Genomic DNA, 12416 nt, shown 5'->3' on the forward strand with positions numbered 1-12416 from the left:
AATGCTTGTTCCTCTCGATTAAGACTTTGGACTCCATTTGCAATGCCGAAGAAATACTTAGAGAGTGTCTGGAGTGGAGGATCCCAGGGAAGATGGACCTCTTTTTTATTCTGCACCAACTTGTCAAATGCCCTTTAATATCACACCTGGTCTGCCAACCTTCTCTAATTTTCTTGACCTTAGTAGGGACCAGATAAGGGCAGTCACTGGGTGACTGGCGACCAGCAGAGGCTCCAGCATTGTTCAGACTCAGCGTGCTCTTCCTAAGGATCCTTTGTCTCTCAAGTCCACTCCAGTACATGCCATGCTGAATGCTTCTTAGCCCCGTACCTGGTTAGCATCTGTGTGATTAGATGTTATTAGGTCAGGCAGATGCTATCAGGCAATCAAGATGTAAACTGAGTAATTGAGATTCAGATTGCAAAATGCATCAAGCTTGACTATCACTGTATTTAATTTGCAAAGTGGCTCAAACAGGAGCGGGGATGGCCGTGCCCCTGACCAGGGGACAAAGGGGACCGTGTTCCCACCACAGACACAGAGCCAGAGTGGTCTGTATGTGTGACAGCACATGATTCTCTGCCACTCGCCTCAGGGGTTGGGACTTTCAACTCCATCCCAGGATGACTGAGAAAGAGCAGAGTTTGTCAAGTGAGGTTAAGACACCACTTTGTGCTTCCATATGTACATAGAGGAAGCCTGCACCCTTTGCTGCTGCAGAAGTTATGACTCTTTGGGTGAATTAGTATCTCCCTCCCTTTTAGAGCCTTTGTTTCGAAGCGAATGTGACCTGCATTACTGGGTGGGGTGGAGGGGGACACTCCAAAATGTGAACTCAGTGTGTGAAATCTTTGTCCTAAAGCTGGGGAGGAGGGACCCTAGATGACCACTCTGAATGCCAGGAGAACCTGTCCCCAGTTTTCCTGCCAGAAGCAGTGTCACTTGTGGGATTTTAGGGTAACAAAGTGGCTTCCTTACGTTCTACGTGTAGCTCCTTTCACCTGTGGGGATTGGACCAGAGAGGAAATCTATGTGAAGACACCATGCAGGACCAGAAATCGTGGCTTCAGCCCAAGGCATGGCTATTAATACAGGGTTATTGTTGGGCTCGCTCTCCAATGAGGTGATTTTTTCCTGGGGACACGTGGGGCTCAGCAGGCCCACCCCACCAGTGTGTGCCCAGAAATGTTAAACCCAAACGTGAACACAGCTTCCCAAGGTGGAATCCTTGCTATAATTGATGCAACGATTGTATTGTATTGGGTTTTCCAAATAGAATTTACGTTAGTACTCTTTAAAAGAAATTTTTATCAAAGTATAGTTGATTTACAAGGTTGTGTTAACTTCCACTGTACAGCAAAGTGACTCAGTTATACAGATATATATTCTTTTTCATATTCTTTTCCATTATGGTTTATCACAGGATATTGAATATAATTCCCTGTGCTCTACAGTAGGACCTTGTTCTTTATCCATTCTATATATAACAGTTTGCACCTGCTAATCCCAAACTCCCAATCCTTCCCTCCCCCTTCCTTCTTGGCAACCACAAGTCTGTTCTCTATGTCTGTGAGTCTATTTCTGTTTTGTAGATAAGTTCATTTGTGTCATATTTTAGATTCCACATATAAGTGATATCATGTGGTATTTGTCTTTCTCTTTCTGACTTACTTCGCTTAGTATGATAATCTCTAGGTTCATCCATGTTGTTGCAAATGGTATGTCATTCTTTTTTATGGCTGAGTAATATTCCATTGTATATATGTACCACATTTTCTTTATCCACTCATCTGTCGATGGACATTTAGGTTGTTTCCATGTCTTGGCTATTGTGAATAGTGCTGCTGTGAACATAGGGGTGCATGTATCCTTTTGGACCATGTTTTTCTCTGGGTATATGCCCAGGAGTGGGATTGCTGGATCATATGGCAACTCTATTTTTAGTTTTTTGAGGAACCTCCATACTGTTTTCCACAGTGGCTGCACCAGTTTACATTCCCACCAACAGTGCAAGAAGGTTCTCTTTTCTCCACACCCTCTCCAACATTTATCATTTGTAGACTTTTTAATGATGGCCATTCTGACTGGTGTGAGGTGATACCTCATTGTAGTTTTGATTTGCATTTCTCTAATAATTAGTGATGTTGAGCAGCTTTTCATGTGCCTACTGGCCATCTGTATGTCTAGTTTAGAGAAGTGTCTGTTTAGGTCTTCTGCCCACTTTTCGATTAGGTTGTTTGGCTTTTTTGCTATTGAGTTGTATGAGCTGTTTGTGTATTTTGGAAACTAAGCCCTTGTCAGTTGCATCATTTGCAAATATTTTCTCTCATTCCGTAGGTTGTCTTTACATTTTGTTTATGGTTTCCTTTGCTATGCAAAAGCTTGTAAGTTTGATTAGGTCCCATTTATTTATTTTTGCTTTTATTTCTATTGCCTTGGGAGACTGACCTAAGAAACCATTGGTACGATTTATGTCAGAGAATGTTTTGCCTATGTTCTCTTCTAGGAATTTTATGGTATCATGTCTCATATTTAAGTCTTTAAGCCATTTTGAGTTTATTTCTGTGCATGGTGTGAGGGTGTGTTCTAACTTCATTGATTTACATGCAGCTGTCCAACTTTTCCAACACCACTTGCTGAAGAGACTGTCTTTTCCCCACTGTACATTCTTGCCTCCTTTGTTAAAGATTAATTGACTGTAGGTGTGTAAGTTCATTTCTGGTCTCTGTATTCTGTTCCGTTGATCCATATGTCTGTTTTTGTGCCAGTACCATGCTGTTTTGATTACTGTAGCTTTGTAGTATTGTCTGAAGTCTGGGAGGGTTATGCCTCCTGCCCCCTGCATTGGAAGTGCTGAGTCTTAACCACTTGACTGCCAGGGAAGTCCCATCCTGCTTTGTTCTTTTTCCTCAGTATTGCTTTGGCAATTCTGGGTCTTTTATGGTTCCATATAAATTTTAGGATTATTTATTTGTTCTAGTTCTGTGAAAAAATATCATGGGTAATTTAATAGGGATAGCATTAAATCTGTAGATTGCTCTGGGTAGTATGGCCATGTTAGCAACATGAATTCTTCCGATCCAAGAGCATGGGATATCTTTCCATTTCTTTGAATCATCTTCACTTTCCTTTATTAATGTTTTATAGTTCTCAGCATTAAGTTAGTACTTTTGTCTCAAGGCTTAAAAGTATTTTCAAGGCCACAGTGTTTCCCTAGCAGTCTACAGACCTCTGTTGAAACACTGTATTGGTTAGGGAGATGCACAGCTGCTGTGACAGAGAGCCCCAGAAAGACAATGACATAAAATGCACAGAAATATTTCTCTCCATCACCTCCGAGCCCAGAGGCAAGCAGTGCAGGTGGACAGGGCAGCTCAGCTGTAAGTGCATTTCAGAGATACAGGCTCCTTACACTTTGCTTCTCGGTCCTGCCCCAGGACTGTAGTTCTTAGTCTCTCCTGAGCATCCCAACCCCCTGAAGGGCTGATTAAACCACCTCCCACTCCCAGTGTCTTTACTCAGCAGGTCCAAGTGGGGCTTGAGAATTTGCATTCCCGACAAGCTCCCAGGTGCTGCTGGTCCAGGGACGGGGCTTGGGGAGCCACTGCCCGAGGCCCTGTGCTTGCCTGTCCTGGCTGATCGCAGACGTGTCCACGGTCCAGATTATGGGGTGGGGAACGAGTGTGGAGGCATACACACACGGTTTGTTCAGGCCAGGCAGGAAGTGGCACTCTGCATTTCCACTCCGTTTCCACTGGTGAGAAGACTCACAAGGCCCCACCTACCTGCAAGGGATGCTGGGGCAAGTCTAGTTCATTGGCCATGTCGATGAAAATAATCAACAGTCTATAACAGGAATAGAAAAGAGTGTGATTGGAGCCAAACTGAAGACTGGAGCCCGGAAGACAGCATCTTAGATAATTCTGAGGAACTGCTCCAGAGAAGCACGGTTTTCAGCACAGTTTTATGTCTTGTCAGAACAAAGAACATTAAACAAGTCGGGGATACATTCCTTCAAGCTTTCAGAAAAAACAGACCAGCACATCACACCAGTGAGTCAGCGTGGCCTTGGCACCTGGGAAGGCAGTCTTATCATCGAAGGAGTCCCAGCATTGGTGTCCCAGGAAGGGAGGCATTTAATCTTTATTTTTAACATGGGCATTCTTTACTTCTGGTCAATGTGCCCTTTTCTTTAAAGCAGATGTGCAGTATAGGTTTGATAGGCCACAAACAGGCTGTTTCAGCTAATATAAAATTGAAGTGAACGCATGGGGACTCCTGGTGGAGGACCTGCTGGACCCTCCTTGGCTTCTCCAGTTAGGACCCCAGTGGGCCCCCTCAGTGGGCTAAGACCAACCAGCAGTCGAGATCCTATGCCAGTTGGAAAACCAGATACTTGAAAACAGAGAATGAAGTGGGTTTTGAGAGCATTAATAGGAAAGTGAAAAACAAGGGCATAGGCCAAAAAGGGTTTTCTTTTTTTTTAAAATTTATTCTATTGAAGTATAGTTGATTTACAACGTTGTGTTAATTTCTGCTGTACAGCAAAGTGATTTACGTATACATATATATACTCTTTTTCATCATGGTTTATCACAGAATATTGAACATAGTTCCCTGTGCTATACAGTAGGACCTTGTTGTTTATCCATCCTATATATAATAGTTTGTATCTGCTAATCCTAACCTCCCAGTCTATCCCTCCCCCAACCCTCCCCCTTGGCAACCACAAGTCTGTTCTGTATGTCTGTGAGTCTGTTTCTGCTTCGTAGAAAAGTTCATTTGTGTCATATTTTAAATACCGCATGTAAGTGATCTCATGGGATTTGTCTTTCTCTGTCTGACTTACTTCACTTAGTATGGTAATCTCTGGGTCCATCCATGTTGCTGCACGTGGCATTATTTCATTCTTTTTTGTGGCTGAGAAGTATTCCATTGTATAGGTACCACATCTTTTTTGTTTCATTTTGTTTTTTTTGGCCATGCTGTGCAGCATGTGGGATCTTAGCTCCCCAACCAGGGATCGAACATGCACCCCTAGCATTGGAAGCTCGGAGTCTTGACCGCTGGAAGGCCAGGCAAGTCCTATCAATCTTCTTTATCCAATCATCTGTCGATGGACATTTAGATTGTTTCCATGTCTTGGCTATTGTAAATAGTGCTGCGGTGAATATTGGGGTGCGTGTATCTTCTCAAATTATAGCCCAAAAAGGGCTTTCTAATGGCAGAGGATGAGAAAACAAAACAGGGAAGGAGATGAGAATAAAACTCCATAAAAGTCTAACAATTTGGGGGGATGGGAAGCACCCCGATGCAACAAATTACTGTGACAGGAAGAAACGATCACTTTGGAAACAGCAGGCATGGGTGTTTGTGAAGTCGTACAACGGGCCCAAACGACCTCAAACCAAAGCGCATTTGGGTGCTCCTCTAGCTGGGGGAATAAACAGCGCTGTCAGTCCATTCCTGTCTGGCCTTTGTTTTTGGTCCAAGTTCACTGGGATCCTGGGAGGTGGATGCTCTAGGGCAGGATGCTGGGAGCCCTGGGGGAGGGAGCCCATTGTCCCAGAGTCAGCCTTTCTGGGGGAGGGAGTTGGCGGGGCTAATTGTCTCTCCATGGAGAGTCCCCTGCTTTAAAGCCATCTAATCAAATCATCTCTTCTAAATGTCCTCTGGTTGGAATCAGGTTATTCCTAGTATGTGTGAGAATAATAAGCATCAACATGTTAACCAAAATTGTCTCTGGCAAAATGCATTGTAGGGCTTCCCTGGTGGCGCAGTGGTTAAGAATCCGCCTGCCGATGCAGGGGACACGGGTTCGAGCCCTGGTCCGGGAAGATCTCACACGCCACAGAGCAACTAAGCCCATGCGCCACAACTACTGAGCCTGCGCTCCAGAGCCCGCGAGCCACAACTCCTGAAGCCCGGGCGCCTAGAGCACATGCTCCGCAACGAGAGAAGCCACCGCAATGGCTGACGAGTAGCCCCCCCCTCGCCGCAACTAGAGAAAGCCCGTGCGCTGCAGCGAAGACCCAAGCAGCCAAAAATAAATAAATTTTAAAAAAATGCATTATAATCTGTCTTTATTTTCTTTGCTGTAATTTTCTCTATACTCACATTTTTCTACAATGGACATATCTTTTCATAAGAAGAAAGAAAACATCTAAACTGTTCCTGTTTGGCAGAGGTCTGGCTGGAGTGGGGTGGGTGAGTGGGGGTGGGGGAGGGCAACGTGCAGGTACGGGAGGCCCCAGGTGGCCTGTGGCCTCCAGACGTTCCCCTGTGCTCTTTGTCGGATCGGGGCCTGCTCTTTCTGCCTTTAGCTCACCGTCTCCCCTGGGGTCTGATACAGGAGAGACAGCTGCTGAGCTCGAGGGCAGGGCACGGAGGGAGCTGGGGCTGTCTGGGAGCGCCTGGCTTCTGCTGCACCTGGTGACCCATCTCTGGTTGTGCTTCCAGGTGAGCCTCAAAGCAGGAGCCCTGACTCAGCCTCTCATCTGACGACTGTCAGCTGCCACTGCCGCCAGCCCATCCCCTGCCCAGGCCTGTCGCTGTGCCATCTCTCTGCAGGTGAGGAGGTAACGTACCCTGTCCAAGAGCAGGTTCTCTCTGGAAAGCAGGTGTCTCTGCCAGCAGTGCGTGTGTGGGCCTGGGGTGAGGCTGGGCTGGCAGGCTCCTTGATGGGTGGCTAGGTCCTCACACCGTCACTTTCTTCTTCTAGCAGGTGTCATCATCCCAGATGTAGGGCCCTCATGAAGCCTGTTTATCCCCCTCCTCACATTATCCCTCACATTATGCATGTGCCCCCTCCTGGGGGAGCATCAGGAGGAGAACCAAGCCATGTCCATGGGTTGCTGGCCTGGGCTGGGAATCAAGCTGTGTGCTCTCACCACTAGGCACAGAGATGTTACTCAGGCAGGCACCCTTGTTCAGCAATCGCTGTGACAAAGGGGGTGAAGGTCAACCAACACTCCCACCCAGCCCACCTTGCAGTCTAAGCTGCTTGATCCCTTTAGGCCTAGAGGGCTGTGCTCACTGGCAACAGCTGTTTTTCAGGCATTTCCCAGAGAGACGGACTGCAGCACTCTGCCAGCCGACACATATCAAGGGCTTGTGGAGATGAGTCATGTTAGGGAGGATGGCTGAAAAGGCACGATGAAATCCTAAACACTGTATCCCGAGTCAGGTCAGATGGGCAGCACTGGGGATTGAACCACCTTGCACTGCCCTGCCCCTGACTCTGAGTTTACCCAGTTATACACCACAGGATGCAGCCCGTTAGAACCTCCCTGGGAAAGCTGTCTGTGTGAGTGTATCCCATGTGCCGGAGGAGAAAGATGTCTGACCACCGAGGTGACAGAGCCAGTCTCCCGAGTAGTTGGCTCGTTTCCCTTTCCTTCTGCCTTGTCTTCTAAAAAGCCAAGGGTCAAGTTCGTGGTCCACCGGTGGCCAGTATTCATGTTCAGCTTCATTGCATCTCCATTCTTCCCTACGTCCACGTTTCTTCTTGGGTCAAGGTGGGTGTACATGCACGCATACGTATATGGAGAGAGACATCCATCTGTTCACGTGGAGGTACGGTGTCTGGGTAGTCTTGTTGCCAAACCAGACTTAGGTCCACTCTCCCGCCCACAGTAAAGCCAATCTGCTGACACCGGGTGGTGGTGAAGGGAAGTGCAGCGTTCTTTGCAGGGCGTCAACCAGGGCGGCTAGCGCTCAAAACGCCCGAACTCCCTGGTAGGTTTCAGGAAAGCATTTTAAAGGCTGAGTGAGAGAGGGGAGTCCCAGGGGATGTGATCCGCTCATGCACAATTCTCTGATTGACTGATGGTGAGGTCACAGGACGGTGTCGCATTATCAATCCTCAGGCCCCAGTAGGTCTGGGGGCTTCATGCTCATGGTCGTCAGGTAGTTAATTTCTTCCATTTGGTGGGGGTTTTAGGATGTACCGAACAACTCAGGAAATGTGCATCAGATACTGTCATCTAGGTGCTTCAGAGAGGAGCTAAAGTGGAGGATATGGGGGAGGGCTCTGTCCCGGGAAGGCCCCATAGGGTCCTTCTCAGTTACAGTCTTGAAAGGGCAAAGATGTGGAACCTAGGAGGTGCCTGACCAGGTAGGGGAGGGAGGCCCTCAGAGACCTTCCCATGGGGTCCTATCTTTAAAAGGTTCAGTTGCCTTTAGCTCCATTTGACAAAAGCCATTTCCTTCTCCAGGGCCAACTGTGTCCCTGGGTTATCTTGACACCACAGCGGGTGGGGGAATCCTCCCTGCCATTGCATGCCCAAGTTAGGCGGGTTTAGGGTCGCTCGAGGGGTGAGCCTGTCCTGGGAGAGCAGGCTAGCCCAAGTGATGGGTAACGGCCTCTTAGTGCGCCCCACCAGGCTGAGGAGCGGTGACCAGCCCGGCCAGCATTGGGGAAATGCTTCCTTCCGCTTCCATTAAAGATCTCTGCAAAATTAAGTTCTTTAACTTCCTTGAAAATTCGAAAAATAAAGGGGTAGGACCTGGACCTCTGAGGTCCCTTCCAGTATTAACGTTTGGTGATTCAGAGCCTTGCTACTCAAAGTGTGGTCCCCAGACCAGCAGCAGCTGGGGGCTTGTTAGAAATGCAAAATCTTGGACCAAACCCCAACTCATTTAATCAAAAAAATCTGCATTTTGTCCAGATCCCCAGGGATTCATATGCCCATGAAAATTTGTAAAGGACTGATTAAAGAGTCCTGAAGGTACACGAACACCCGCCTTCCAAGGTGATCTGATGGACACACAGGAACGACGGAGTGGAAACGATTTACTGCCAGCCGTGGTTCTCCACCTCTGGGGCGTGCCAGAATCACCTTGGGAGGTTGTGAAATGCAGGTTCTGGTCTGTGGCGCCACAGTCTGGGCTCTGGGTGTGCATATGCTTGAGAAACCTTACTGGCCACTTGGAGACAGGACAGAAACGTGCACGTGTGAAGTGGTTTATAAGTCACTGACGGCAACAAGAGTGACATCCTATAAATGGGGTCAGCGAGCCCAGGGGCAGCAGAGCAGGGGGGTGAGGTGGGCAGGCTGGTCATCCCTGTACTGGGGACAGGGCTTTGCATCCTTATTTTTAGCATCTCCACGTTTGGTTACTTAGGGGGCCCTTCTATGTGCATCTGTAGTTACCTCTCCACCTCCTTCCTGAGCAACAGTGGAAATGGGGGTAAGGGAGGGTTCTATGTTGTGTTGTTGGTGCTTGTTTTGAGATGATGAAAAAGACATAAACGTATTTTTATGTGCTGAGAAAGAAGGCACCCAGAGACACTGATGTTACAGGAGAAAGTGGGGTGCGTGGCAGGTCAGAGCCCCAAGAAGGGGACAGGTCCGCTACAGGTGAGGTACCAGGCTTGGGTAAGGAGGTGCTTTCAGCTGCAAGTGACAGGTGACCCCAGAAGTATGGCCTAGACTGTGAGGAATATATTCTGTCAGTATCAAGGGTCCGAAGTAGAGTGTCCGGGATCCATGCATCTCAGGGCTCTGGATCTGTTTCTCCATGAGTCTCCTGCCTTTGCCCTGGGTCCATTCCCCAACGTCACGATGGCAACTCTCAGTGAAGCCAGCCAAAGACTGGGACTTCTCCTGATGGGCCTTGACTAGGAAGGAAAACCTTGCCTACAAGTCCCCTGCAGATTTCCCCGCACGTCGCCTTGATTAGGACGGACTCATGCACTCTGGTCCTTCTGCAAGGGAGGTGGGAAATGGGCATGTGGCACCATGGGCCCCTGAAGCAGAAGGTGGGCTCTGCTCTCAGGGGCAGCAGGGAAGTGGGCAGCCATGGGGAGGGCCAGCAGCGGGTCCTGATGCAGAGGCACGGATGGAGGGCAGGATGCGTGTGGACACCGAGCAACCGTAGGAGGTGGAGCTGGAGTCAAGGAGGTTCTGCCCTAACGGCTTTTCCTCTATTCCGTGGAAGCTGAGGTCGCCTTCCAAGGACGAGAGGACAGAGGTGGTGAGGAGGTGATGGAGATTGACGTGGTCAGGAGGGCAGAGGGAGGGGTGATGGGAACGGGCTGAGGTCGCCAGGCTGGCCTGTCAAGTCTGTGGGCACCAGTCCCCAGCTTTTGGGGGCGTTTCTCCAGCAGCCCTTCCGAGGGGGCTGGGAGGGGAAGGAGTTAGATTGAAAGTGCTGGGTTTGGGGGACAGAGGGAAGAAGGCAAGTCTTGGGAGAGTGATGACGATGCGGGGCTGTGGTCTGGCAGACACTGTGGAGGCCCCGGGGCTTTGAAGCTGAGGAGGAGGAAGGCGGTGAGGACACCGGGGCCTGGGAGCAGAGCCCTCCTGGCTGGGGGCAGACGCGGTCCGGAGGGGGACCCGGTGGGGAGAGCGGGGAGGCGGAGGGGCCCACGGAGGGGACACAGGAGGGAGAAGACACGCGGCGCCAGGTGCTGGGCCCACCCCACCTGCTTATTTTATCTCTCGGACACGAAACGGAAAAGGCCGTTTGTCCAATATTAAGCATTTGGCCAGACTTCTCGCTCTGTGTTGAGGAGAGGGTTGAAAATGTGCCCTTTCTCTGTGACCAGGGGAAGGATGAGAAAGCGGTGCAGCGGGGTCAGGGCCAGTCCCGGGGCGGTGGGGAAGGAGAGGGCGGTTCCAGGGGGACGGACGGGGATCCGGTTCTGCAGGTAACGTTTTCTATACGCTCACACCCACCCTCACTCACACACTCTCACACGTACACACACCCACACCCTCAAACACACACACCCTCACACCCACTCTCAAACACACACTAACACCCACACACACACACTCACAAACTAACACCCACCCTCACTCACACACACTCTCACACACAGACACACACTGACACACACACCCTCACACACTGTCACACAGACTAACACCCACCCTCAGTCACACACACACACTCACACCTACCCTCACACACACCCTCACACACACGCACTTACACTCACACCACCCTCACACTCTCACACAAACACCCACCCTCACTCACACACACACACTAATACCCACCCTCACACACACGCACACTAACACCCACCCTCACACACACACCCACCCTCACTCTCAGACACACACACTAACGCCCACCCTCACACACACACAAACACCCACCCTCACTCGCACACACACTAACACCCACCCTCACACACACACACACACACACTCACACACACCCTGACTCACACACACACTCGCACACACCCACATGCAATTCAGATTCCTTCCCCCCCCCGCTTCCCCCAGATCTTCCTTTCTTCACTTCTGCTGACCCCGGGCTCAGCTTCCTCTCACGAAGCCCCCCTGGTCCCTGCCACCCCTCCACTTCCTCAACTCCTGAACCCCCCAAGTCAGTGATGAGGGAAGAGAGGGGTGATTTCAGGAACGGGGCTGGACAATGGGAATCTGAGGACGGTCATCTCAGGGCCCTTTTTCACTTGTCGGTCAGGCTGAGGAGGCTGGGGAGTAGACTGCATCTTCTCCTTCCTTTTGGGTGGACACAGGGACATGTAAACACACCCGTGCACAGAGGGGCCGCCCTGCACACACAGGCTGGCAGAGGGCACGCCCTTCAGGCACGTGGGCACACAGGGACACAGCCCTGAACACACATGCAGAATTGCACGCACGTCTCTGTAGAGTGCGGGGTAGGTGGCTGCTCCCCCGGGTTGCAAAATCCTCAACTACTCATGCTTCTCCTTCCCTTCCTGGGACATAAAAGTTCCCAACCAAGACAGGAACACACCCCTGTTACACTGTGGTTTTGGTGGCTGCTCTGTCTTAGAAGAAGGAAGTTTTATTTTTCGAACATTGCCTGTGGACAGATGAAGTTGCCATCAGGCCTCCTCTGGGCCAGAGAGTCAGTGTGAATGAGAAAAGCCAGAGTGTGGCCTGCCCACCACGGGACCAGCCTAGCCTCCTGCCGCCTCACTGTGTGCTGCGGAAAACCGGTGGCGTCAGTGTGAATGAGAAAAGCCAGAGTGTGGCCTGCCCACCACGGGACCAGCCTAGCCTGCTGCCGCCTCACTGTGCGCTGTGGAAAACCGGTGGCGCCGGGAGACCCACCTCCAGCTCTCGGGCTAGCCCGAGTAGACCTCCTCTGGGGACTTTCTCGTTAGATGCGGTAACGGTAGCCTACGGCATGTGCTTTGCTGTGGAGCAGTTAGCATCACAGGGGTCTTCTGGCAGAATGACATGTTGGGTCAGGAAGAATTTCTTCCCCCTTCTAGAAAAACAAATGTATGCTTGGGATAGGTGTGTATGTGTTTGTATGTGTTCTTGTTTAAAAACGAGCTCCCAACATAAAGTCTGTAAATGTTTTGGAATGGCAGCAAATTAAAACGAATGATAAAGCGGGACTTCCGTGGAGGTCCAGTGGTTAAGACTCCCTGCTTCCACTGCAGGGGGTGCGGGTTGGAT

Source organism: Leucopleurus acutus (assembly GCF_964270905.1).
Source record: "Leucopleurus acutus genome assembly, chromosome: 14".
Taxonomy (NCBI): Eukaryota; Metazoa; Chordata; class Mammalia; order Artiodactyla; family Delphinidae; genus Leucopleurus; species Leucopleurus acutus.